The sequence below is a fragment of the Heterocephalus glaber genome, unplaced genomic scaffold, assembly GCF_053883595.1.
Source record: "Heterocephalus glaber isolate CG9 unplaced genomic scaffold, H.glaber_assembly_v1.0 deba00001610, whole genome shotgun sequence".
Taxonomy (NCBI): Eukaryota; Metazoa; Chordata; class Mammalia; order Rodentia; family Bathyergidae; genus Heterocephalus; species Heterocephalus glaber.
In genome coordinates this window covers 23,457,244-23,485,176 of record NW_028258381.1, presented here as the reverse complement: position 1 = coordinate 23,485,176, position 27,933 = coordinate 23,457,244, and the positions used below count along the sequence as shown (strand labels likewise).

General features: G+C 44.2%; 1 protein-coding gene across 2 annotated transcripts in view; it reads left to right on the top strand.

Moving 5' to 3' along the window:
* The window catches only part of Col26a1 (collagen type XXVI alpha 1 chain), a 145,320-nt gene that overhangs the window by 58,507 nt on the left and 58,880 nt on the right, over positions 1 to 27,933 (top strand). The window lies entirely within an intron of this gene.

Genomic DNA, 27,933 nt, shown 5'->3' with positions numbered 1-27,933 from the left:
GCAGCCACCTGGGTCCCCAGCAGAGCTGGTGGGCCCCAGGCTCGGAGGACAGTTTTGCATTTCAAAACAGTACCTATGCTCAAACTTGGCTTTCTGACAAAGTCATTCTCCCATCTTTTATTACCTAATTTACTGTTTTACTATGTATATACAGTTGTCCCTCAGTCCATGGGGGACTGTGTCTAGGACCCTCTGCAAGTAACAAAAACTTTGGGTGCTCCAGTCTCTTTATATATAAGGCACAGTATTTGGATAAAATTGGAAGACAATTTTTCCACAGATCAGGGATGGAGATGATTATGGGATGATTCAAATGCATGACACTTATTATGTACTTTCTTTCTATTATTATTACAACTCACCAAAATGCAGAATTGTGGGAGCCCTGAGTTTGTTTTCTAGATGGTCCCATCTGTGGGTAATGTGAGACAGTAACGCCCAGAGTGTATTGCTGATGATCAGTGTAGCCTGTAAGCACAGTTTTGGTTGCTGTCACTGGAGAAAACCCTGCTTCACAAAAACGGGATGTTGGAAATGGAAGCAGGCTTTTCAGCATTTCTGTGGCAATCTCAGGATATTTTGCCTTGACTTTCAGAATGTATGGAGATTTAAAGTTGTCTCAACATACTTTGAAGACCACCATCATTTGCAGTGTCAAGCAGTTGATTCTCTTCCAGCATACACAAAGTCACTTCACCTGGCTTATTTACAGCTGGGTCATGAATCCATTCCTTCCAAGTTCAGGGGTCTTTGGTGGTTGGAAAGTAATGCTCAGATTCTTCTGAAAGCTGAGATAGGTGATCATGCACCAGCAGAGAGAAAGAAGGCCCTGGCTCGGTCTTTTTCAAAATGTCTGCTTATGTGTGAAACATGTCAAAAATCCCAATGTTAGCTGGGGATTTAGCTCAGTGGTTCCACTGCCTGCCTTGCAAGCACAGGGACCCGAGTTCGATCCCCAGTACCAAAAAAAAAAAATCCCAATGTTCATTCATTGCTCCTATAATTCCAGTTTGGCTTTGAATGCATCCACTTTATCTGGCAACTTGAACATGATTATGGTTCTCCCCTGAAGTGATAGACTGAGTTCATTGAGCAGGTTGAATACGTCACATGAGTAAGCAAATTCTGCAACCCGTTCCATGACATTGAAATGTGCTGCCAGTGGTGACTGTTTTTCTAAAAAAATAACTCTGGACTGGCTCTCATAGCTCAGAAACTCTGGTAAAAGCCACATCACTTCTGGGTGTAAGGGAAGATATGTGTGCTCTCTATCCATTTCCTCACAGAACTGTGCAAACGGACATGAGTTAAGAGCATAGACTTTATTGTGGTTGATAATTTTAATCACATCCTGCAAAACATTAAGTTCAGGTCACATTTTTCAGATAGCCAGCATTTCTAGGTGGATGACACAGTATGTAGACTTAATTCAGAAGCAACCTCTTTGACCTGAGTGATGAAACCGGAAACCCATCCAGTCATGGACCATGCATCCATCCACACACAATGACCAGTGCAGTTTTCCTGATACTTAATCATTCAAAGACTTGAATAGTCCTGCAGCTGTGCTGATGGTTGGCAACAATGTACATATAACATCTCATGCACATGCTCCTGAAAAAATATATCAACAAACACATTGTTTCCTTGTTTTCAAAGTTGGTAGATTCATCAACTTGGATTTCATAACACAGTAACTCATTAGTCCTTTGTAACAATTGTGCCTCATTCTCTGGCAGTTCATTAATTCATTAATGAATTAAGTTATGGTGCTGAAAGAGGAACACATGACACCGTTTGAATTGCAGACTCTCCTAGAAGATCATAACAAATATCCTTAGCAGTAGGCAAAATCAACTCTTCTCGAAGAGTAAAGGGCTTCCTGGCTTCGGCAATGGAGTTAGCCACTAAGAATGGGCCTGTCAGTACAGGCGCATTTAATAAAGTAGTGGCCTTCAGTAATTGCCTCAGTTCTTTGTGTTCACATATTTTTCTTTTGAAAAACTCCAAAGGCTTGTTTTTTAATGCAGAATGCTTGGTCTCCATGTGGCAAAGCAGTTTTGAAGGTTCCATGGCTTTGTTAGGTAGCTGGCTGCCGCATATTGTACAAAGCAGGCTTGGACAATGTGAATCACCTGTTGAAACAAACTTGTAATTTGAATAATACTTTTGGTATTTTCTTTTAAATGCAGCTTTCTTTTAGTTGGCAGTCTTAGAGTCTTCTGCTGTCTCATCATTGGTCTTCTCCCCTTTTCAAACAAGCACTCCAGTGACTTCTGTTTGTCTGTCTGTTTTACCCATTTTAGTTGGAGTTAGCTCATGGCCTTACCAAACCTGTGACTGAGACAAGTGCACAGTGTGGGAAAGAGGAAGGAATGGAAGTGGTAAATAAAATAATACGCAAGGTGCACATGAACTAAAATAAGTGTCAGATTCTGACTTAAAGCCTGCCACCAGGTGCAGCTTAATTGTGACTTGCCACTCACTGATAGAGTTTTGATATGAGTCTTCAAGCAATTGATTTATTAAGGTCTCTGTGCAGTTAAATGTCTTTGCTAGTGTTAATCTGTGTTCACAGCCACTCCCCAGTGTTAGCATCACCACCTCAGCTGCACCTCAGATCACCAGGCATTAGATTATCATAAGGAGCATGCAATCTACAGCTCTTGCATGCACAATTCACAGTAGGATTCGAACTCCTTTGAGAATTGAATGCTGCCAATGATCTGACAGGAGGCAGAGCTCAAGCAGTATTGCAAAGTAGGGGGAATTGCTGTACATACAGATGATGCTGTGCTCCTTTGCCCACCACACACTTCCTGCTTTGTGGCCTTGTTCCTAACAGGCCATGGACCAGTACTGTGACCTAGGTGCTGGGGATTCCTGCTTTCAACCATCCACAGATGACTTAAAATACCTAATGCTATGTAAATACTATGTAAAAATAGTTGTTACACCTTATTGTTTAGGGAATAATGACAAGAAAAGTTTGTATATGTTTGATATGGACACAATTTTTTCTAAGTATTTTTGATCTGCAGTTTATTGAATCTGAGAATATTTTCAGATATAGAGGGGCTGATGCTGTATACTTTTGTTGTAAATGGCCTAAAACCCTGTTATAGTCAATCTTGATTGTTAATTTGACTGGATTAAGAGATTCTGGGAAAGGGGATTGGATTGTGAGGCTGCTAACCTCATCAATTGATTAACTCATTGGTGAATTCATAGCTGAGTGGGCTATTAGGGGCTGGGACTAACTGGACAATGTAGGTCATGGAGGTGTGACCCTAGGGATTGTATCTGGTCTCTGACCCCTTCCTCTCTGGCTCTTTCCCTGCTGTCTGCTTCCTGGATGCCATAGCTGCTTTCCTCTGCCTTGGAGTCAACAGGCCATGGACGGAAGCCTCTGAAACTGTGAGCTAAGAATATCGAGGGCTGGGGATTTAGCTCAGTGGTTCTGTTGCCTGCTTGAAACTGTGAGCTAAGCTAAACCTCTCCTCTTGTAAGTTGCAGGTGTCAGATATCTTCTCCCAGCAATGGGAAGGTGACAGATACAAACCTTGCAATTACAAATAGTACTATAATGATTCCAGAGAGAGCAACAATCATAGTGATGATGCTTCAAAGGGCCTGTGACCCCGAGCACAGACAGAGGAAGGGGATGGCTATGAAAGTGTCCGTGAGGTGCCTGGTACTAGAGGGGCTGGTTTGCACTTGATGGTGTGTGTGTGTGTGGGGGGGGGTGTTACAAGGCTGACCTGGTCCCTTCTCAGGGAGAAGCAGGAGGACCTCAGAGGTGAGGGGTGGAGGGACCTGAGCTTCCCCATGGGAGAGGTATGGTGGGCAAGACCCAGCATACAAGGGGTGATAAAAAATATGGTGAATGTTTCAGTTAAAAAATTTATTACAATAGAAGACAAATTCCCATTAATTCCCTTCAAAACACTCACTCTCACTTCAAGCATGCTTACTCCATCATTCCTGCCCCTTTCTGAAGCAATTCTGGAAGTCTGCTTTCATGAAGGTCTTTATAAGGTGTGATAACAAAATAAGGCGGATTCAGCTGCTGAGTTCCATCCACCAGAAAGACAGCCTTGTAAAAACATGCAGGTGTGTACCATCATCCACCTTATTCACTGGATCTAGGACCATGTGACTTTTGGCTCTTCCCCAAAGTCAAAATGGCCATGAAAGGGAAACGTTTTGAATCGATTCAGGATATTGAGGCTGCAACAGCACAACTTGAGACACTCATGGAAAAGGACTTCCAGAACTTGCTGAACTGAATGACCACAGCCCCACCAGGCCCCTTGCAGCAGCGCTTGAATCTGCCATTCCTGCAGACCCATGGCTGTGGACAGAGGTGTTCGGTCCCTCCAAAAGAGCAGACAGGCCTGCTGTCTGGATTCAGCATGAGGCTGACAAGGCGATGTTTCTAGGAATGTGATTGGTTTACCCTTAAGTAACTGCCTGAGCCATTCTAAATGATCAATAAAATGAGGGGTGCTGAGCTCCACCCAGTGAAGCACTGGCGGATCTCTGTCGGGGGTACCACTAGGGCCTTGTTTTCAGAGGTCCTTTCAGTTTTAGGGGAGCTCTGGGTCCTTCCCAGCCCCCAGAGCCTGGGAGCCCCACCCAGGTGCCATCAGCCACTGTGATTTTCACATCTGCTTCCCCCAAAACCCCTTATTCCTTCCCATTCTTCTGAGAATAACCAAGCCCTGACCAAGCAAGCCCTTTCCTCTCTCTCCCAGAAGCCCCTCAGAGTGGAGTATATATTTTTACTTCTCTTTTCAGATGAATTACTAAATGAAGTCTGAATGTCAAAATATTTAAGTCATAGTTTTCAGACAAGTAAATAGTGCATACTGCTTTATTTAACTCATTTAATGAGGGAAACAACAAAATTACAAAGCTGATTCAAAAGATTAGAGGTACCGATCTGTCTCTTTATCTACCTATCAATCATTTGTGTATCCATTTATCTATCACCATCCATGTATCTGTCTTATTTATTTATCTATCTATTCATCTATCACCCATCAATCCACAGATTGGTTATGGCTTTTTACAACACAAGGAAAAAGATTAAAACCACCCAATATAAAATTAGGACCTGAAATAAGATCACATAATTAGATTCTACAAAACAATAAAAACAAAACCTTTGGAATTATTAGTCTCTCGAAGCCTCAAAAATCATTTAACATTCAACTTTGCAGAACCTGGGCTGTAATTCATAGTAGACAGGCAACTTAGGCAAAGCGACAACCTTCCAGGATGTTGGATGGCACTTAAGCCAGCTCAGCAGACAGTATCCTAACATGATATGGAGAGGCTAGGCTGTTCCCCATTGCCCTACTTCCATGCCTTGGATAATTCTAAGACTAAGAACTAACTGGGTGAAGACTAAGCAGACTAAGTGGGTGAAGCACTGAAGCCTGCTCTCACAGGTCCAAGGAACAATCCCTCTGGCTGGGCCATTTGACCACCAAAGCAGGGTTGGGGACCCACCCCTCTCGGTGGAGAAGACAGGGGTCAGGTAGGGGTGACTGAGCTGGCCAAATGCTCCCAAAGGTTTCCAGATTCGAGGGCTTGGCGTCTCCAGAAGAAAGTTCTTATCTTATAATCCCCATCAATACTGATTATCATTATGCTCACCTGAAACATCTGGGTTTCCTGGGCTCACTGTGAGAAGTTGCTGACCCCTTTCAAGATCTCAGCCTCAGAGCCTCCATCAGTCCCTCCAAGCTGGAAGAGCCTTCTGGGCTCACCCCCCCTTAAGATGAGCAAGCCGAGCATCCACCTCATCTCAGGGCGAGGGATGCAGCTGGCCTCTGTCAGCAAACCTAGCCTGGGCTAAGGGGTGGCTGCCCAGCGGTGGGGGAAGGGGTTGCAATTTTGAGATGGAGGAGTCGGCAGTCAAGGAATTCCTGGGAGTGTGAGAGCCAGTGTGGGCTGGCTCCGGAAAGCCCTTGTAAAGATTTTACATCCCAAACAAGAGTCAATAAAGACAGCAGGCGAAATCAAGGCCATGTCCAGGACTGTAGGCACATTCCTAAGGTGGCTCCTGTGAGTCCTGCAGCTCTTATTCCTCTCTCTCTGGGGACCCCTGCTGGTCAAGGAGGCACCCCCCCCCCCACCGCGCCCCCGCGGGTTCTCTGGGTGCTGGGATGTCCAGGGCTCCCTTTCAGGCTCTTGCTCTGTTCAAAGAATTGAACAAGTGAAAAACTTAGAAGTTTTACATTTATTTTATTTTATTTTTTCTGGAACTGGGGATTGAACTCAGGACCTTGCGCTTACCAGGCAGGCACTGCTGGCACCACTGAGCTAAATCTCTGGCCCTTAGGTTTTACATTTATTAAAGGTATTAAAACACTGAGATTCCATCTTATCCTGCAAAGAATGGTCATCATTAAAAAATTAAATGAAAACAAATGCTGGAGAGGATGTGGGAGAAAAGGAACCCTTCTACATGGTTGGTGGGAATGTAAACTAGTATAACCACTATGGAAATCAGTGTGGAGAGTCCTCAAAAAATTAAAAATAGGAATTCCATTTGATCCAGCTATCCCTCTTCTAAGTATCTTTCCCAAAAGAGTTAAAGTCATAGGTAGATCTTGGAAACAGCATATATGTTCATTAACAGATGAATGGACATATTATGTACAGGTACAAATTCCCCATGATAAATGTGATCATTATTTATATCAAAAATGTAAAATTCATTTTTAAAAACCCAGATGAATAAACAAGGAAAATGTGGCATTTATACACAATGGAGTACTACTCTGCCATAAAGAAAGATGAACTTGAGGCATTCAAAAATAAGTGGATATAACTTGAGAAAATAATGCTAAATAAAATAAGTCGGACACACAAGTTTAAATACTACAATTTCTCTTACATGAGAACCTCTTCTCTCTTTCTCTGGCACAAAATAGGAGATAGATAAATAGGAAGGAGGGAGAAGTTCAAATAACTCCCTAAATTATCTATTGTGTTGTTTTGAAAATATTTTAAGACAAATGCTAATTTCTTTCATGTATATAACTCGTGAGTGAGTGTGAGTGACTGTGGGAAGGGAAATATTCCCTGCACACAGGATCACTGAGAAAGAAAGAAGGCACCGGCCACAAGGACAATGCCCACTATTTTTTATACCCCATTCTGACATCGGATCTAGGCCATCCTACCAAAAACCTGCTTTATCTTGTGCCAGAAGGACTGAAGATACCATTCTCTGATTGGCATCAGGCACAGGACTCAGAAGCTGTTGTGCACATGGGTCCTGGCCATGACTGACAGGTAATGCCCTTCTTATTTCTCTTTTTATTTAATCTGGCCCACAAGCCTATTGGTTGATGCCACTCACACCCAGGTTGGGGCTTCCCTCTTCAGTAAATCTATCATCTACACGGGTTGCTAAAGCAATCAGTGCACTAATCTAGTGTCACACACCCATGGTCCAGTATCACACACTAATGGGCCAATATCACACACCCATGATCCAGTCACCTCCCCAAGTCCCCACCTATGAGCGCATGAGGCTTTGGGTGACATCCAAATATAAACCATTACACTTAGTTTGTTGAGAATTTTCAGCATAAGTGTTGAATCTTATCAAATGCTTTTTCTGCCTCTGTATTGAAGTGGTCATTTTTTTCTAAGCTTTTATTATATTAGTGTGGCCAATTACTTTGGTTTTGAATGTTAAGCTGACCTTTCATTCCTGGGAATAAATCTCATTTGGATGTATTACTTTTCTGTATATTTTTGCATTTGTTACTTTTCTATAATTTTCTTTCCTTGTGATGTCTTCACTGGCCTTTGGTTCTAAGACTTATTGTAGGTCTCATAAAAGAGTTCCTTCCTCCTCTATTTCTGAAGGCATTGGGGAGGGGATATAAAATTGTTATTCCTTTTTCTTAAATGTCTTATAAAGTTAAAATGAAACTTTCTGGCTCTAGATTTCTTTGTGAAGTTTTTAATAATTAATTTTCTTTCATAGATATAGGACTGTACATGTTTTCTGCTTCTTATTTTCTAGCTATTTTTGCATTTTAAATCAATTTTTGGAGGTATAATTACACACCTCTTATTACATACATGTAATTTATACATACCAGAGGCTTATAGTTCAATACATTTTGACTCCATGTGTACTTCTGGAGCTCTGTTTTTGATTTTGTTTTTGAGACAGAGTCTTTCTATGAAGTTCAGGTGGCCTTGAACTCACTATGTCGCCCAGGTTAAGCTTGAACTTGCAGCGATCCTTCTGCTTCAACCTCTTGAGTGCTGGGATTACAGGTGTGTGGTACCACACCCAGCTGAAGCTCTTTTTCTGCATAACTCTATTCTTTTTTTTGGTACTAGGGCTCAAACTCACAACCTTGTACTTTCGAGGCAGGCGTGGTGCCACTGAGTTAAATCTCTGGCCCTGCGTAGCTCTATTCTTTCCAATACATGGCCCACCAAATTTACCTTACCATGCCTGACTCTGACTTCCTTCTCTCTGATTCCAAGACATTGCCACACACTACCTGGTCCTCTTCCCTCTGCACTGGTCCCGAAGGTACCTCAGGAGTCACCTGTTAGTTTTCCTTCTCTCCCAGATCCCTGTTCTGTGTGCCTCTTATTAAATGTCTATGAACATTTTCTCACAAATTTTGTCCAACTTCCTGGTTGTTTGTGGTGGGAAAGCAAGCTTAGTATGAATTAGTCTAACATGTCCTCCATGGTTGACTTTTCCATTCCACTTCTCAGTATTATTTCTTAATAGTTTTTCTAAGGATTACAATATGCATCTGTAACTTATGATAAATAGGACTATTCCATGCAAAATGGAAGGAACTTTCAATGGTATAATTTCATTTATCTATCATTTTTCATGTTATTGTTTTATATTTCAAGTATCAATAGGTTGCACATTTTATAGGTCAATGTCACAAGTTTTACATTAGTCAGGTTGTCTCTTAGAGAAGTGAAAGGAAGGACTAAAAATCTTCCATTCATCCTAAGTTATGATTTCCACTCATCTATCTTTCTACTTGGAACTCTAACCCTGCATCTGATACTCTAGATGCTCATCTCCAAGAAGTTCTTTCAGCTTTTCTTGCAGGGCAGATCTGCTTGGAATTAATTCTTTCTGCTTAAAAAAAATTGTCTGAGTATCTATTTTACCTTAATTTTATTTATTTATTTACTTATCATAAAATGCACACAATATATTTACCATCCTAATCATTTTAATATGTGTAATTCAGTAGCATTAAGCACATTTGTAATGTTTTATGACCATTATCACTATCTGGTTCCAGGACATTTTTGTCACACTGAAGGGAAACCCTATGCACACTAAATGGTCATTCTTCATTTGCTCTTCCACAGCCCTTGGCTACCGAAAATCTGCTTTTTATCTCTATTGATTTGTCCATTCTGAATATTTCTTAGAAATGGAATGTTACAGTATGGGGCCTCTTGTGTCTGCTTCCTTTACTCAGCATCATATTATGAGACTTCCTCCATCTTGCAGGATGTAGCTGAATAATGAATAATATTCCATCATATGGCCAGATCATATTTTGTTTATCCATTCATCAGTTGATGGGCATTTGGGTTGTTTCCACCCTCTGGCTATTGTGAATAGCACTGCTATGAACATGTGTGAGCAAGTTTTTGTTTGAACACCTGTTTTCAATTATTTTGGTTATATATATCCAAGGTTGGAATTGCTGGATGATACGGTAATTCTACGTTTAACTTGTTGAAGGACTGCAAAATGGTTTTCATAGAGACAGCACCATTTTACATTTCCACCAGCAATGCTTGAGGGTTCTAATTTCTCTATATCCTCTCTGCTATTTTATTTCCCATTAGTCTTTGAATAATATTTTCATTGAGTTTGTAATTCTGGACTATTTTTTTTTCAGTACATTACCCAGAATGATTGTCCCATTGTCTTTCGGCATTCATGGTTCCTGGTGAGAAGTCTATGATAAATACCTGGTTTTGTTCCCCTTCTAGCTGTGTCTTTTCTTCCTCTGGCTATTTTCAAAATTTTTCATTATCCTAGCCTTTCAGTAGTTTGACTAAGATACTACTAGGTGGAACCTCATGAATCCTACTTGGGGGAGTGGTTTCTTCGAGCATCCTGAATCTATAAGTCCATTTTCTTAAACTGAATTGGGAAAATTTTGTCCATTATTTCTCCAATTTTTTCTTCCTTATTCTCTCTTCTCTTCTCCCAAGAATCCATTCACACATAGTAAATTGCTTGATATTGTTGTTAAGGCTTTGTTTGCTTTTTTTTTTGTCTTTGCTCTTTGGATTGAATAATTTCCATTGCTCTGTTTTAAAGTTCATTGACTCTTCTGACAATTACAATCTTCTGTTAAGTTCATCTAGTGAATTTTTCCTTTCTGATAATATGCTTTTCAGTTCTTCAATTTTCATGTGTTTTTTCCTTATTCTCATTGTTGCTTATATTTTTCTGATAAATTTTCTTCATTTATTCATAACTTACTTTGTATCTTAGGATATATACATACATATATATAATATATATAACTTTTAAATTCTTCTTTTCTATATCTAATATCTGGATCTTCTTGGGGAATTGTTTATATTAGTAAAAGTTCCCCCTTCCCTCTCTCCTTCTCTCCCTCCCTTCCTATCTCTGTCTCTCTGTCTCTGTCTCCCTGTCTCTCTCTCTTCTCTTTCTCTGTCTCTCTGTAAGCCTTGAGTGACATGTTGTGGAGATTTTCATTACCTTGAAGATTGCTAATTTTTGTTCTAGCAAGCAGTGAGATTGCCATACACTTGTGAAGGCTCAGCATTTATATTTTATTGGGATGGGTAGGTAAAGCCCTTACACCTGGGATGTAGTTTTTGCCTTTAAGACATAGTCTTTTTGTGGTTTCCAAAGCAAACCCTAGATGTTAACTAAACCTCTAACTTGGAGAGACTCTAACTTTCTCTCGTCTCCCTTCTTGGGGCAGTAGCTGACACCTCTCCTGGGCGTCTGCAGCCTCTCTGGCTGCATCCTCCTGAGTTCATTGGGCTCTGCCTTACACACGTGTAGTTCCGGGGCCAGCCAAGGAGTTCAGGGGGGCTGTGCAGGCCATGAGGCTGTCTGCTTTGCTGTAGCTTCATCCCTGATTAGATTTCTTCCCTTGGTTCTCAGGTCCTCTGGCAGCCGTAAGCCCAAAGACTGCAGTTTGGACTTGAGTTCTGGCTCCCCGGCTTGCCTTGGGGAAAAGCTGAGCCCTGTAGGATCTTACAATACTTGTCTCCTTTTTCAAGGATTGAATCCTCTCCACTTTCTGCCTACAGTTTATTTCCCTGTCATGCCTTCCAATAATTGTTTTTTTTAAAAAAACATGTATTTTATCCAAAGTAGAGTTAGTCTACAAGTTACTCATCATGTCTGGAACTGAAACTTGGTGGACATTGTTTGAGCTAAATCTCTGCTCACACCTTGCGTAATTCCTTTAGGATAAATTCCTAGGAGTCTGCTGATTACAGTGTTGCTGACTGTGAGGTTCTGTAAGGTGGAGGGCGTGTTGTCATTCCCTGCTACACTTTGTGGAGCCCAACACAGAGCCTGGAATTTACCTGGGCATGAGTGCATTCCTGTGTCATGTGTGTGTTGCCGGAAGTGGAACCCAGGGCCTCACACATGCTAAGCACATACACTACCAAGAGCTGCACCCCAACCACTAGCTAGAGTTCTTTATAAGTTGCTGACAGGCTGTGCACCCAGGGCATGATTTCTACCAGTACTGATCAAAAGAGACAGCACTGAATGTGGGATAAGGCACCAGCCCTTCATCGCTAGGTTTAATTTCCTACCAAAGATGTCCCTCCTGTGAGTTCCGTCTGGCTGGCAGCAGAGGTGACACCAGTACCTTTGTCAGCCTCATTCCCTTGTGACTCATTTCTCACCTTTCAAGTGGCACTTCACAGTGTGGTCAGGGCTTTCAGTTCCTTGTATATTTTCTGTTCTGTAGATGCAAAAACTGAGGCTCAGAGAGAGATCTTGGCCACTTCCACTAGCTAAGAAGTGGCCAAGGCAGAGCTGGAACCTGGGTCTTTTTGCTCCTCATGGATACTCTTTTTTCAGTGCAAGGGATGGACCCCAGGACGCCCTGCTTGCTAGGCAAGCACCCACCACTGAGCCATGTCACCACCTTGGTGACTGCTCTTATTCCAAGCTGCTTGGGGCTTTGAGGTTCTGGGAAATCCCGCCTGAAGTTGTCTCAGCCCAAGGGACAAGGCAGCTGGATTCTAGACTGGCTCCTTCCTGGAACACCTAAAATTGTCTCTTAATGATTTAGGGGCCAGATCTCATATTGCCTTGGTGCTGTGAGACTTGCCACAAATAAAGCTGATAGACTCAACCATCAGGAGATGCGATGTTTGACTCAAGTATTGGATTCTCTCTTTTTCTTTCTTTCTTCCAGCTGGAAATGAATCTGGCCAGGACAGGAAATGAATCTCGAGGGCCCCCATATGGGCAAGGGCAGGCCTGGGGCACAGTGACTTAGCTAGTGCATCCAAGCATGGAGCCGACTGATTTGTTTCCAAGGCGAGGCTGCCCTCTCACCCCGGCTCTAGCTCTGTGTTTGAGTCCGTTTGTGTTTGGGATGGCTGAGGGTTCAAAGCCAGACGGAGTACTCCTGGGAGGAGGCTGCGGCCCCTGGCTGATCTGCACAGCTCAGCATTTTAGGGAAATAATTCCCAGTGATTCTGCTGATATCTCTGAGACTCGCCTTCCATGGTTGTCATTGAAGCTAAGGACAAGCAAGAGAGCCACTTCTTAAAATGAACCAAGTGCCCAGGGCATTCCAGATATTGTGCTGGACACTTGGGTCACTTGATAAAAAGGGAAGCTCAGGAGCCCTGGGATGTAGAGGTAGAGAAGTGAGCAGATAATCCCACTGTTATAAAAGAAGGGCTCTGCTAAAGTTCTGTTCAAGATGTCATGGGTCGATGCCTGGGGTGGACCTGGCCCTCGGGATCCAAATCAGCTCCCTTGCTCAGCTCCTCATCTCTCTATGAGTCCATGTTTCCCCTGCACTGGTTCCTTCCCATCATCCCGTAAAGATACTCAAGTATCTCTTACCTGCAGGAAAACATCACAAGGGCTGGGCTGCAGCTCAGTGGCAGGGCACTGACCCACCAGGCATGAGGTACTGGGATTGATTCCCAGCCTTGGAAAACCAAACCAGAGCCGATCAGACTGAATGTGCACACCCTTTACCACTGCCTCGTCTCTGGCTTCCTTTCTTATCCAAGCTGCTTGCAGGAGCTGCCCACTTTCTGTGACTCAGTTTCCTTGCCGCCAGAGTCTTCTCCAACTTGTGAGGTGACTGTCTTGTTTGTACCTGCAGGGCTTGAGTTTCTGGAGGTGGCCACGTGGTAACACAAAGAAGTCAATCCCACTGCGAGAAGTTAGTGCTTACATTTCCTATGAGCACGGGGACTTGGGCAGGAGGCAGAAGCAGGACGAAGAGAAACCCAAGGCCATAGCCTTCCTTGGGGTTTCTGCAGGAAATGCAAGGAAGAGCAAGTGAAAAGCTTAGGAATGGCCAGCTTGCGTCCTGCTGTCAGGATGTGGGTGAGGGAGGCAGCCTTTAGGAGCCTGGTGACCTGCCACTGGGGTGATCTGGGGCTGAGGAAATATTGTCTCTGTATGTGAGAGTTAGGGATGGGGGTGGTTGGCTTGCATATGAGCCATGCTCCGAAGAACATTGTTTCTTATATTTAGGAATTAGCTATTCCTGGAAGGAATAGTCTCTTCCTGGGTTTATAAGATTCCCAAGCTGGGAGCCGGGGATTTAACTAAGTGGCACCATGCCTACCTCTCAAGCACAAGGTCCTGAGTTTGATCCCTGGTACCAAAAAAAAAAAAAAAAGATTCCCAAACTGGGCATGGTGGCAAATGCCTGTGACTCTAGTACGTTGGGAGGCGGAAGCAGGAGGATTGCAAGTTTGAGCCCTGTGTGGGGAACTTAGTGACTTAATAAGATCCCGTCTCAAAAATAAATAAATAAATAAATAAGGCTGAGAATATAACTTAGTGTGGAGGTTCACTTCCGCATAGGTTCAGTCCCCAGTAACACACACAGACACACACACACAGACACACACACACACACACGCACACACACACACAGATTCTCCCAGATGTCCAACGGCATAACATACAGAAAAGAAAACACATGAAGAATATACTTTCTGCTGTCTTCTCACGAATGAACTCCATGCAGGTTCGGTCGTTCTGCTGACTGGTCTGGAACCTGGAATGTTTCTTGAATGAATGAATGGATGGACAGATTGCCCTTAAAGGCACTGTCCCATGTGTGACATGGGAGATTCTGATCATCCCCATTTTATGGATGAGCAACTGAGGCTTAGAGAAATGCTGATACTGTCTATGTGAGGCCCTGCTGCAGCCACCAGAGGAGGTGAGGACAGTGACAGGGAACAGGAAGGTGTCCGCCTCTCCTGCCAGCTCTTTGGCTGGCTGAGGTTGGGGGACATCTCCTTAGCCCTGCCCATGCCCACTCCTAACACCTTCATCTCTGCCCGCAGGCGCCTTGCAAACTGTGGGGCCTGGCCAGCTGGAGGAGGGGCAGCTCAGGGTGGGTTCCTTCCACCATCTGCTCCTGCTCAGCGGACACCAGGCTTCGAAGTGAGTTCCTGGGCCTTTGATCCTCCATCTCCACCTGGAACTCATCCAGCCACTGGGATGGGTTTTGTTGTCAGATGAGTATCTTTCGTCACCTCCTGTCATGCGGCGTGGGGCTGTAAATATCCGCAGATGTCATCTGCCTGCTTTTTCCTGGAAAGTGCTCACCCAGGGCTGGCCCAGGTCATGTAGTGCAGTGCATGACTGGTTTGTCCGCACATTCAGAAACTCCACACTCCACACGGCCACTTCTTCTCTGTCCCCTGGCCTCTCACACGGGGGCCAGAGTGACACCACGGGGGATGATTGCTAAGTGTATGAGTTTCCTGAGCCTCCCCAGTTAGAGCATGTGCCCAGGGCCTGCCAGGACCTTCTAGTCGCTTCTGTTTCTCTTCCTGGGCTCTCCAGGACTTCAGTGTCCCTGGGACCTCCATGCCTGTACTGTGGGGACACAGAGGTTGGAATGGGGACCTTCAGGTCCCTCCAAGGGGGACTGTTGGAGGAGGTCTATGGGCTGTGAGCCCCCCATTCTGCTGGAGCCTGGAATGCTGGGGTGTCCTGATTTTGGGGTGCAGGCATTGGTGGTGGGGTTCAGCTTCAGGAGCCATGTGCTGTGTATTCTGATGCTTTTTCAGCCACTCAAACTCCCTGGCAGGTGGGGGAAGGAAAGCGGGGTCCCTGCCCCCAGCCACTAACTGTGGAGGTGACGTCACAAAGCTAGGAGAGCGAGCCCACCCAGCACCCTCCTGCCTCTGCAAGGGGTTGATGCTCTCTCCTCCCCAACACATGGAGATGTGTACCTGGATCCTCAGTCCTCAGTGGAAAGATTTTTGCTGCTGGCCTGGTTCTCCTGCCCAGGGGAATGTGATCAATAAACCACATCTGGCCCAGGTGCATGGGGCTTCAGTCTGCTCCTGACTTGTCTTTCAGGAGATGAGCTCCAGTTAAGTCATTCTTCCTGTGCCTTACATGGTGGCCTACACCTATAATCCCAGCACTTGGGAGGCTGAGGCAGGAGGATCTCAAGTTGGAGGCCAGTCTGGACTTTATAGTGAGTTCAAGGCCAATCTGGGCTACACAGTAAGATTCTTTCTCAAAAACCAAAAAAACCCCAACATGCCTGCCTAGCAAGCACAAGGTCCTGAGTTCGATCCCTGGAACCAAAAAAAGAGAAAAAAACCAAAGAAGCAAAAACATTATCCTTCCTAATGTCCTGTGGCTGACCCAGGCCAGCTTTTGGTGCCTTGGGAGTCTAGAACGTCCCCCCTGTACCATTTGAACAGGCTCAGCCTTGGGGCCTGGGCAGGGGAGGGCCACTTTTCCTTGGTAGCCTTCCACTTGGTAGCCCCTTTTCCTCCCTTGCTCCTGGGTAGGACAGCTCTGGGATGGATAGCACTGGTGACACAAGACACCAGGCCCCTTCCCATGTCACCAGGAGCCATGAACAGAGTGTGGTGATTTTATAAACAGGACGAGCATGGTGCAGGGCAGTGTCACCTTCCCGGGGGCCTGCATGTGTCCCACAGAGTGCCAGAGTGAGCCAGGGCAGCTGGTGGGGACAGAGATTCTCCACCTTCCCTCTCCTTGTCGCCTGACTTACCAACTGCCTTACTCAGGTGGCTCAGCTTCCCAACTAGAGCTCCAGCACCATGGCAGATGGGTCATGTGTCATTTGTCATTTGCCACCCCCAGTTTCACCCTGCTGAGCGATCCCCTCCTCCAGTTGGACTGTGGAAAGGCTTCAGGCTTTAGCAAATCTGACCGCAGCTCACCATATATGCAAAGTACTTCCTGCCTGAACCTCAGTTTCCTCACCAGCACTTGTCTCGAAGAATTGTTAATTATATTGCTTTTTTTTTGGTGGTAGTGGTACTGGGAACTGAACCTAGGGCTTTCACACTGAGCTTCATCCCCAGCTCTTTTTTTATTTTTATTTTTTTTGGACAGCATCTTGCTAAGTTGCCAAGTTTCCTAGGCTGGGCTCAAACTTTTTTTTTTTTTTGGTACTGGGGATTGAACTTGGGTCCTTTCACTTTCAAGGCAGGCGGCGGAACCACTGAGCTAAATCCCCAGCCCTGGGCTCATACTTTTGATTCCCCTTCCTCAGTCTCCCAAGATGCTGGGATTACAGGCATTCATCATGACAACCAGCTCACAATGCATATTTTTTTTTTGGTACCGGGCATTGAACTCAGGACCTTGCATTTGCAAGGCAGGCATCAGAACCACTGAGCTAAATCCCTGGCCCTCACACTGCATTTTAAATCAGATGACATGGCACATAGTAGGCCCATATTAAATAGTTTTCGTGCTATCATTATTCCCCAACTTCCCCAGTGCTAGGTACAATGGTATTAGACATGCACACTGACTGGTTTTTGTGTCTTCCCCTTCGGGATATGGATGTTTAGGACCAAGATGGACCCTAAGACCTTGGTTATGTCCGTGTGTGTGTGTGTGTGTGTGTGTGTGTGTGTGTGTGTGTGTGTGAGAGAGAGAGAGAGAGAGAGAGAGAGAGAGAGAGAGGGACTCAGTCTCTGTGTTTCTTTTGCAAGGTAAGGATCCAATGCTGTGACTGGGACTTGGGGACCTGCAGGTGGCATGGACAGAGTTGGGGTTTGAGGCAGGAGGTTGTGCCTTTTATAAGTCACCTGCTTGCCAGTTGCTCCTCTGCAAAGGAGGTCACAGAGACAGCACTGAGGGGTGCTCTCTCTGATGTCTGTGACACCCCCTGCCCCAGGCCTGTACACCCCACTCCCTGCAGCAGGGCTTGGCGCTGTGGAGAGGCCACCATGACAGTGATGAGCTCTGGTTATTGTCAGCCCCCAGAAGAAAGAGGCACACCTTCCTGTGAGGCCATGTCTAGACATGAGGTCGGGTATAAATTAGGGAGACAAAGCAGCGTGCTCGATGGTTAGACCATAAAACTTTAACAAGAGGTTTCTGTGTCTTGAACACATGCAGGGAAAGATGGTGGGGTTATGAGGGGAACATCTCACTTCTACCTTGCTTCTCCACGGGACATGGGCTCCGCAGGAGTGGTAGTGCCTGGCGCTGCTTTCCCTGGACCTGGTACTGGGGCTGTGATCCACTGTGCTGGGAGAACCTGGGTCAAATCACAGCCTCACAGGGCCTCAGTTTCCTCATCTGTAAAATGAGGCCTGGAGCTGGACATGGTGGTGTACACCTGTGATCCCAGCATTCTGGGAGGCTGAGGCTGGAGGATCACAAGTTCAAACCCAGCCCAAGCAACTTTGTGATTTAGTGAGGCCCTGTCACAAAGTAAAAAATAAAAAGGGCTTAGGATGTAGCTCAATGCAAAGGCCCTGGGTTCATCCCTAGGGTGGGGATGGAGACAGAGCTGGAGAATCTTTCAGGATCAGGGTAATCCACAGGTGAAGGGCCTGTCCCATAGGACGGCTTCACTGGGATTCAGATGCCAGCCTGTAAACTCAGAGATTTTCACAACTCCTGGTTCAAGTTAGATGTTTTGTACTGGGGTTTGAACCCAGGGAGCACTTTGCTACATCCCCAGCCCTTTTTACATTTCACTTGAGACAGAGTTGTGCTAAATTCCCCAGGTTGGGCTCAAAATTGAGATCTTCCTTTCGCAGCCTCTTAAGTAGGCGGGATTATAGGTATGCATCACTGAGCCTGGCTAAAAGATAGGTTCTATTTATTTATTTTATTTATTTTTGGCTATACTGGGAATTGAACCCAAGGCCTCACACAGGCTAGCCAAGTGCTCTATCATTGAGCTGTAAGGTAGATATTTGATGTACAGAACTCAGGAGAGCACTTTCCTTATGATTATAAAGGAAGCCAAATGCAAGAGCCACATGGGGAAGGGACAGAGGTTGGGGGATGGGGTGCCATCCTCCAGCACATTCGTGAGTTCAGCAGTGTGGAAGCTCTGTGAGCCCCATTATTAGGGGTGTTGTGTGGGGCTGCATTTCCTAGGTCGGATTAAGTCACTGGCCACTGGTGATCCTGTCGCTAACTTTCCTCCCTTCCTTGGGGATCGGGATGGCATTGAAAGTTCCTATTCTTTCGTAACATGGCTGGCACCTCTGGCCACCAGCCTGTCCTGAAGCTGTCTAGGGGCCCGGCAAGACTCACTCATTGGCATCAAGTCAGAGTAGAAAGGAGCTTGTGAACAACCAAAGAGTCTCCTACTGCTCAGGAAATTCCAAGGGTTTTAGGAGCCCCATGTCAGGAACTGGGGAAAACCCCAAATACATACATTTCATTTTCTCACAGACACGAAGGCCTTCTGAAAGAGCCCTGCAGGCTTCTGTGTGTGCTGAATGCACCCTCCTGGGCCTTAGGTGTGAGGCAAGAAATGCCCTGGTGTCTGGCAGTGACATTCCTCAGTGCCAGCCCCTGGGGTTGTGACATTAGGGTCTGCTCCCAGGGCATCTACCTCAAGGGCTCCATCCTGGCCATACAGGTGCTGGTGATGGCAGAGACTGAGTAGGGTGGCTGAGTTGAGTCACCATTACGCCTTTCCTGTGTGGGTGGACCCTTGGATTGTGGGACAGTTCGCCAGCGTGCGGTGCTCCAGAGCTGTGTGATTCTAGGACTTGTGGACAGGGTTGCATCCCTCACACCCTCTCAGAGAGCACAGGCAGCTGTGATGATGCCAGCTCTTTTCTCGCCAAGCATTCTGCCATCAGGTCCCATTTATGAGGTGCCCCATGTTCTCAGGAGCCTGTAAATTCTGGAATTCATGGCTCAGACCTTTACCCCTTCCAGCTGAAGTGTTGGGGGCCTCCAAGGACCCCTCCGCTCTTTGCAGGGAGTGTTTGGCTCTGGGTCTCCAGTTCCTATAAGAACCTCCTCCATGTTCTTCATGGCCAAGCATCACCTGCATTTCCCAGCGTAGGGTCAGAATGTTCCTGCCTCACTCTTTGAACAGTGATTTATCGCCTAGGTGTCTCATTCAGTGCTTCTCTAACTGGCTTGGAGATTGCCTCTGTGTGTTTCTCTTCCTGGCTGGCCTGTGAGGGCTGGATCTTCTCTGATACTTTTTGGTTTGTAAGGATGTCAGAGTGGAGAAAAAAGTGGAGGTTGGAGCTTACAGGCAGGTCTGGCACCATCGCCTCCTAGCTATGAAATTCAGCCTCATTTTCCCCATCAGGGAATTGAGGAAGTGATGCTTACCCTGAAAAAGGTTTGGGAAGTCTAGGTGCTGCTAGAAAGTGCCCAGCTTTGTGCCCAGCACCTGGTGGGTACCTAGGAAATGGGCCCAGTGCCTGAATATGGTCACTTAGAATTATTTCCTTTTACCTTCCTAGTAACCCCATGGAACAGATGGGTAGCATGGTGTGCCCATTGTACAGGTGTGAAAGCTGAGGTCAGGTGGCTGAGTGATTAGACAAAGGCCACATGGATAGTGATTGATATAGACTGGAAACCAGGAATGATGGTTTGTATCTAGATGTCTTCCAAGAGGCTCATAGGTGAGGCTTTTGGGAGGTGATTGGGTTATGGGGGCTTATAGCTGACTTGCTTTTGCAAGGTGGGGCCTGGTCAGAAGAGGTGGATCACTGTGGGTGTGAGCCCAAGGTTGTATCTCCCTTCGTGGCTCTTCCCATGGCCCTCTACTTCCTTTCCACCATGCCATGAGCAGCTTTCCTCTGCCGTGCCCCTCTGCCATGCCATCCTGTCTTGGAGCTCGCTGACCATGGACTGAAACCATGAGCCAAAATAAAATTCTCTTCTTTTAAGTTGTGGGTAATAGGTAATGTGTCTCAGGCAAGAGGAAAGTTACTAAGACACCAGGGCTCACTATTCTTCTGCACTCCACTTGAGGAGGAGGAAATGAATGCAGAAATGGTTGGAAGACTGTATTTTTGCTGGGGTGGGCTGGGCCTCAGGGCTGATAGTGTAGCGGAGACAAGACAGCTAGGTTCATAGCCAAGGCCCCTGAAACAAAAGACAGAGAAACATGTTCATGTTGGGGCCATAATTCATGTCTCACTGCTGAGAAGCTCTGAACCACTGGTGGTACATACATGACTGTCCCACTGGGTAGCATGGGACAGTCCCATGAGGTGGTATGGGACAGTCATGCATGTACCACTGGTGGTTCAAGTTGGCAGGAACATGTTAACAAGAGAAAGGCATACAGTTAATTTAATATGTTTTACCTGACACGGGGACCTTTACAAACCAAGACCTAAAGAAAGAGGGAAGCCTGTGTGTAATGCTCAGTGTGATGAGGACTGGACAGTTATGAGGAAAGATGATGGGACAAAGTGGGAGGAGCTAATGGTAACAAACTGGGGAAATGTTATGGTTTAGATCTAAAATGACCCCCCAAAGTCTCCTGTGTGAAAAATGAATGGATCATGGGATGCTATGCTCATCAGTGGATTATTCTATTCATGAGTTTGTGGCTGATGGTGATGTTAGGAGGTGGGGCCTGGTTGGAGGTCACTGGGGTGTGACCTGTAAGGGAATAGTGTTGTGTCTGACTCTTCCTCTCTCTGTTTCTGGTTGCCATGAGATGAGCTGTTTTCCTCTACCGTGCTGTTCCACCATGCCATGTCTGCCTTAAAACTGGCTAACCATGGACTAAACCCACTGAAACCATGAGCCAAGGTAAACCTTTCCTCCTTTAAGTTGTGAGTATTGGGTATTGTGTCCCACCAATGGGAATGTAGCTAATACAGATTAGCTAGCCTGTTTGCTCAGGCTCTTCTGTGTCCCTGTGTCCTCCAAGAGAAAGCCGTTTCTTCCCACTTGGCATAAAGAGGACCCTTCTCACGTGGAGCCTTAGGACTTGCATTAGAGGAAGGTCAGAGAATTCTTTTATGGCTTGCTTCAGGGGAGAAGGGCAGGAAAAGGTCAGAGCGATCTTCCCTTTTCTGCTGGTTTCTCAACTGCCAATGTGCCATATTTTGGGGTACCTTGAACTCTGTGAATAGAGAGAAATGGGGGAGCTGGTTGGTTGGTTCCACTGCAGAATAGGTTTTCAGAGGTCTCATTCAGAGACTATAAGCAAGGATGGATTTCAGGGCTATTGGGTCACAGGCTGGACTCCTGGATAAGGAGTGTGTATGCATGCATGTGTGTAGATGTATTGTGTTTATGATATACATATGTGCTAGCATGTATAGGATGAGTGTGGTAATTATGCACGATTATGTTGTATATTCACATATGCACACATGTTGGTGCAAGGGGTGTGTATTATCTGTTTATGATCTGTGTCTAAGCACATAGGGTCAGCTACATGGCCACAAAAGGAAACAATTGACATTCTACAGTGTGCTGTGTTGCTAAACATCACATACAGTAGATGTATTCAAAGCATTTTCTTTTTGGTACCAGGGATCGAACTCAGGACCTTGTGCTTGTGAGGCAGGCGTAGTGCCACTGAGCTAAATCCTCGGCTCAAAGCATTTTTGACTTAACAATATTTTTAACTTAACATTGGTTTATCAGGCTGTGACCTCATCCTAAGTCAAAGAATACCTGGATTGTTAGTGTGAATTGTAAAGCATAGTGTATCTACAGGATGTGTGTGCACGTGTGTTTGTGTGTGTGCATTAGTGTGCAAGGTGTGAGGTTTGTGTGTAGTGTGTGCAGATGTAGAGCATGTAGTGTGCATGTAACAAGCCCTCAGTGACCTTCTCTTGAGCCAGTCAGATCCCCCTGAGAAAATGTGTGTAGTCTTGGACCTGGAAGGTATAGATCTGGTCCCCTGCCATTTGGAAGCTGGGTGGGGAAATGAAGGCAGGCGGAATGTGTTGACATCCAGGATATAAATTTGCAACGGATTCGTCAGTTTTCAGTGTGACTCTCAGACCTCCCAGCATAGTTGGTGTTTTTTTAATCATGGAATCCTTGGGTTTTTCACATGAGTGTCCAAACTTTTGGCCTGCCTGGACTGCCTTGAGTGAAGAGGAATTGTGGTGGGCCAATTATAAAACATATAATATATAATATGAAATGTAATACAATACATAATATAGTGTATATAAATAACAAAACTTCCTTTATTTGCTGTGTTTTATTACAACATTAAAATGAAACAATACAACAGGATCAAGTTTAATAATTAAATAGGAAAGCTTGCATGTATGCTTAATAAGAGTAAATGAACATCTGTCTTCACAGTCACACATATGCACAGGTAGGTTGACATGCATATTGTAATTGCTGCATTTAGCTCGTAAGTCACACAAGGGCTTGCAACGCCTGAAACACAAGGATTTTGATTAGACTGACCTTGTGGAAGGCCCAGGAGCCAGAGTCAGCACTGCCCTGGGCCTTCCCCTACCTTCTGTTTCCAAGTCATGAAATTGCATGGAAATTTTCAAGTCATGGAAAATATCACTAGAAATCACATAATAATGTTAAAAGTTTATGGTCTCATGGAGGCATATTACCAGCTGTCCAAGGCTGCTTGGGTTGGACATTGCTGCTCCAGAGAGGGAGTCTCTAGTGGAGGACCCAGAGACTTCCTCCTTTGCAGAGACCCACGCATCTCCATCTGCCTTCACTTCAAGTCCAAGTACTTGCCATTTGGGGGAGGGGTATGCTATGATGTCCAACTCTTTTTTTTTTTTTTTGGTACGGGGGATTGAACTCAGGACCTTGCACTTGCCAGGGCGGTGCCAGAACCACTGAGCTAAATCCCTGGCTCCTATCTCAAGTCTTCTTGCTCAGCTTTCTTGGTGAGTAGAGTCCATCGCCATTTATTAATCTTTTCTGCAGTTTCCTTTATTCTTGTCAATTTCTTTTCTTTTCTTTTTTGGGGGGTACTGGGGATCAAATTCAGGACCTTGCACTTGCAAGGCAGGTGGCCCTCCTTGTCAATGTCTATCTTTAAGGAAAACACACCCTTTTCTGTCACTCTAGTGGAGTTTTAGGGGCATGTAGTGGTAAATGTGTAGCTGTCATCTGTGCCAAAAACAGCTGAGCTGAGGAAATGGAATGTACCCTTGAGGAAGCAGGTCACAGCTCAGGGTACCTGGGTGCGGCAGGGTGCCTTTTACCATCCTAATGGTAAAATTAAACTGAGAGTTTTTAAAACTTAGGTAAGAAATATTTTAATTTAACTGAAAAGTACATAAAACACCCCATGAAATACTTATATACAGACCACTGAGATTAAATGGCTGCTAGTATTATGTCATATTTGCTTTAGTGTTTTTTTAAACTTTTTTTACTTTGAAACAATCCAGAGCAGTGTATTTTTAAAAAATTAAATGTTACAGGTATGGTTAAAGAGAAGTACAGCTAAAGCTCCATCCTACATACTTGTTTTCTTCCCAAACAGGACACTAGTTGCATGTTTGTATGTGTCACTCCCAGGAAAAAATTTTGTACTTTTATTATATACATTTTTATGTCTATAAACAAAATATGCTATTGTGTGTTTTAAATTTTTCATTGTGATTATCTGCGGAATTCATCCTTTTTGCAGCTTGCTTTTCACTGAAGATATTTGTGAGATCTACCCACATTGACTGTTTACCCATAGGTTCACTGCTTTTTCTTTTTGGTTTGTTTTTGTGGGTACCGGGGATCAAACTTGGGTCCGCTGTGCTTGTGAGGCAGGCACTGGAACCACTGAGCTAAATCCCCAGCTCCGGTTCATTGATTTTTAACTGCTGTATAGTATTAGACTATACAGCTCTCCTACAGTTTATCCTTTTACTGAAAGATATATTGCTTCTACTTCTACTATCGCAATTGTAAGCAGAGCTGCAGAGAATACCCCTGGGTCCTTGTACATATGACCAAAAGCTTTCCCAAACTGAAAATTCTTATCTTTAACTCCTAAAAATATTGTCAATCACCCTGTAAGCTCAGCATTCCAATTTCCATTCCAAAAACCAAAATTTCCCATACTCCTAGCCAATATTTGGTGTTACTAGACTTAGTAATTTTTACACATCTATAGCTGAGAAATTGTGTGTCATTACAAAATTTACATTCCTCTAATATTTCAGTTTCAGCTTCTTTCAGTTTCTGTTTGTCCCCAAATTATATATTTAGTCATGACCTTAATGACAGCTTAGCAGGGTATAAAATGCTAGATTGGTAGTTATTTTCTCTCTGCGCATTGGACGCATTATACCATTATCTTTTGGCCTCTGTTGTTGCTGTTAGATTATCTTTAAAGGTGATTCACTCTTCTTCTTTGGTTGATTGTAAGATTTTGTCTTTGTCCTTGGTGCGCAGCAGATTTATTGTGATTCATCTAGGTATGGATTGACTTAGTTATCTGGGGATCATTGTAATTCCTGAATCCTTATGTGAGAATTCTTATATTCAAATTAATTCTAGAAAACCCTTAGACATTATTTCTTCAGAGTTTGCCTCTTTACTATTTTCTTTTCTGGAATCCTGTTATACAGCATGTAACCTCAGTGTATTCTCTGAGTCTCTTTTTTTATATTTCCACCTTTTCATTTGGGGCAGTGTTACCAGATCCAGCTTTTATTTTATTAATCTCCTTAGCAGTGTTCAATATACCTTTTAATCTGTCATAATTATATTATATATTTATATAGTTATATAAGCAGATATGATATACTTAGCTTTTTAAAATTTCTGTCCTATTTTCAACTCCTTTGAGCTCTTTGATATTTGAGAATATTCTTCTTTTATATATATATTTCATATTTTCTTTTCTATTAGAATTTTATTTATCTATTTTGGGGAGGTTCTTAGTTTTTAGTTTGAGTCAGGGTCTTGCTATGTAGTTCAGGTCAGGCTTCAAACTCATGATGATTCTCCTGCCTCAGCCTCCTGAGTGCCGGGATTACAGGCATGTGCAACCATGCCCAGCAGAATTTTATTTTCTTGTGTTGTTGTGTCTTTAATCTTCCTGATTGTTTTATTTACTCCCTCACTATGGCAGCTGAGTCTTTTTGTTTGTTTTCTAATTTTTTTTATAGTGATCTCATTTTTGTCCCCATTTGTTTCCCCATGGGATTCCTTTGTAGCCTGTGTTATGAAACCATATTTCTGTAGTTTTATAAGGCACTCCAGAGTACCCCTCAGCAGGAATTGATTTTATGTTACTTCCTTGGTTTGTGGGTTTCTGAATACATGTTAGTGTGCTTCTAATGTTAATTCAAACCCAGCTGCATATAAGGTACATGACTGAGGTTTGGATGTATCAGGGGAGATTTTCTATTTAAACTCAGGCAAAAGAGAGAAGCTGCCTTGTTCCTTTCCTGTGGTGATGGGCTGACAGTTTTCTAGCAAACATTTTGTGGAGGCTCTGCCACTTCTCATGTCCTGGATCACAAAAACTCATGGATATAAAAACCCCACAATGAAGCAGCTAGATTACTATAATGGTACCACACACACAAACACACACACACACACACACACACACACACAAGGTCAGCTACAGCACCTGTTCCTATAGTAGCATCTTTATCTTTAGTTTGCTCTTTATTCTTACAAGCACCTCCTTTGTTTCTTGGGAACTCATCTATGCATTGAAAACAATGTTTGGTATATTTCATCCAGCATTTCAAAGGGATCGCAGCAGGAGGATTTTCCAATTATCTTATACATCATCTTGTTAGAACCAGAAGTATTGTCTTAACCTCCCTGAGCCTCAACTTGTCCCTCCCCTCCCTTTCACTCCTCCTCTTTCTTTCTCTCTCAGCCTTGTGCACGGACTCCATTTAGCTATATCCTTAGCCACAATTTCTTAATTTATAAAGTGGTATAAGTGTTGCCTTTCACAAGAGTTATCAAGCCACATGGTAAATGCTCAATAAATGCTAACAATAATGATTATTATTATAACATGTATTTTTTCCTTGCCATTGTTGTGTAGCTTGGTTGGAAACCTTTGAAAAATAAAATAGCTAACTTTCTCCTAGTGTAAGTTGTGATCTTTATGCTAAAGTTATCTTGAGAAGATGGTGAGAAAAAGGCAAGGAAATAAAAATTTAGTATTCACATTAGTTATCCTGGTCACATTACTATATATTATCTCAAATCATCCATAAAATAACCCCTTGATGTCAGATAGTGTGGCAGTCAGTATAGACTAGGTCACACTTTAGTAATAAAGAGTTCCAAGATTTCAGGGAGTTCACTCAATGGAAGTCCCTGCCTTGCCCATGCTTCATGTCCACCATATATACATGGAAGGCTTAATGTCACATTGCTCCTTAGGGCTTCCATTATACAGAAGTTCCACCACCTTGCTGTTATACTCTCTGAAACAGCTGGGAGATTAGGTAGCTGCACACAGTCTTTTCATGGTCTCAACCTCTCATAACTTATTTATGCAAACCAGCCATGTGACCTTGGCCAACTCTAAGGTGTCAAGAAAATATAGGTGGGCTGGGGATTTAGCTCAGTGGTTCTGGTGCCTGCCACGAAAGTGCAAGGTCCTGAGTTTAATCCCTGGTACCAAAAAAAAGAAAGAAAATATAGGGAAGAAAATGAAGTATTTGGTGACTCCAGCTGTCTCAGCCACAGGTAGAATAGAAAGAAATTGACTTTTACCAGCCCCTTCTAAGTGTCCACATGGTTCTGGCTATGCATCTCGCATTCTCTTTCAACTCTCAGCAATGTTGCAGATGAAGAGACCATGGTTGAGAGATGTTAAGAAGCCAAGGTGAGACAACAGCATATGTTAGCACTGGGCCAAAAATGTGTATTTTACTTTTTGCCTCCACATCATATATTTCCACCATGGGACTAGAAAGAGCCAAAAAGAGAGGAACAGCAGAGGCGGAAGAGGCCAAGAGAAGCCTAGAGAGCAGCTCTGGACACGTTGGTGGTGGGAGGTGATGCTGTCTCTCTTGTTTGAGCCCCAGGAGCAGCAAGGTGCTGTGTTAGTCAGCTTTCCATTATTGTAACAAAATAGCTGAGCCAATCAACTTGTAAAGAAGAAAGGCTGATGATCTTGGCTCACAGTTTCGGAGGTTCCAATGCATGTTCAGTTGGCTCCATTGCTCTTGGGCCTTGTGTGAGGCAGTGCATCTTGGCAAGCAGTGCATAGTAGAGGATGGTGAGGAAGGGTCCTTGGTCCCCTTATTTCCTTCAATGGCACATCCCTGTGTATTAGCATCCCTGGAACAAAATACCTAACACTAGAAACCTAAAGGAGGAGAGGTTTATTTTGGCTCACAGTTTGAGTCCATGACTGGCTGGCTCTAAGGTAGAAATATCATGGTTGAAGGGCGCAGCAGAGCAAAGCTGCTTAGTTTGTGGTGGTCAGGAAGCAGAGCAGGAGA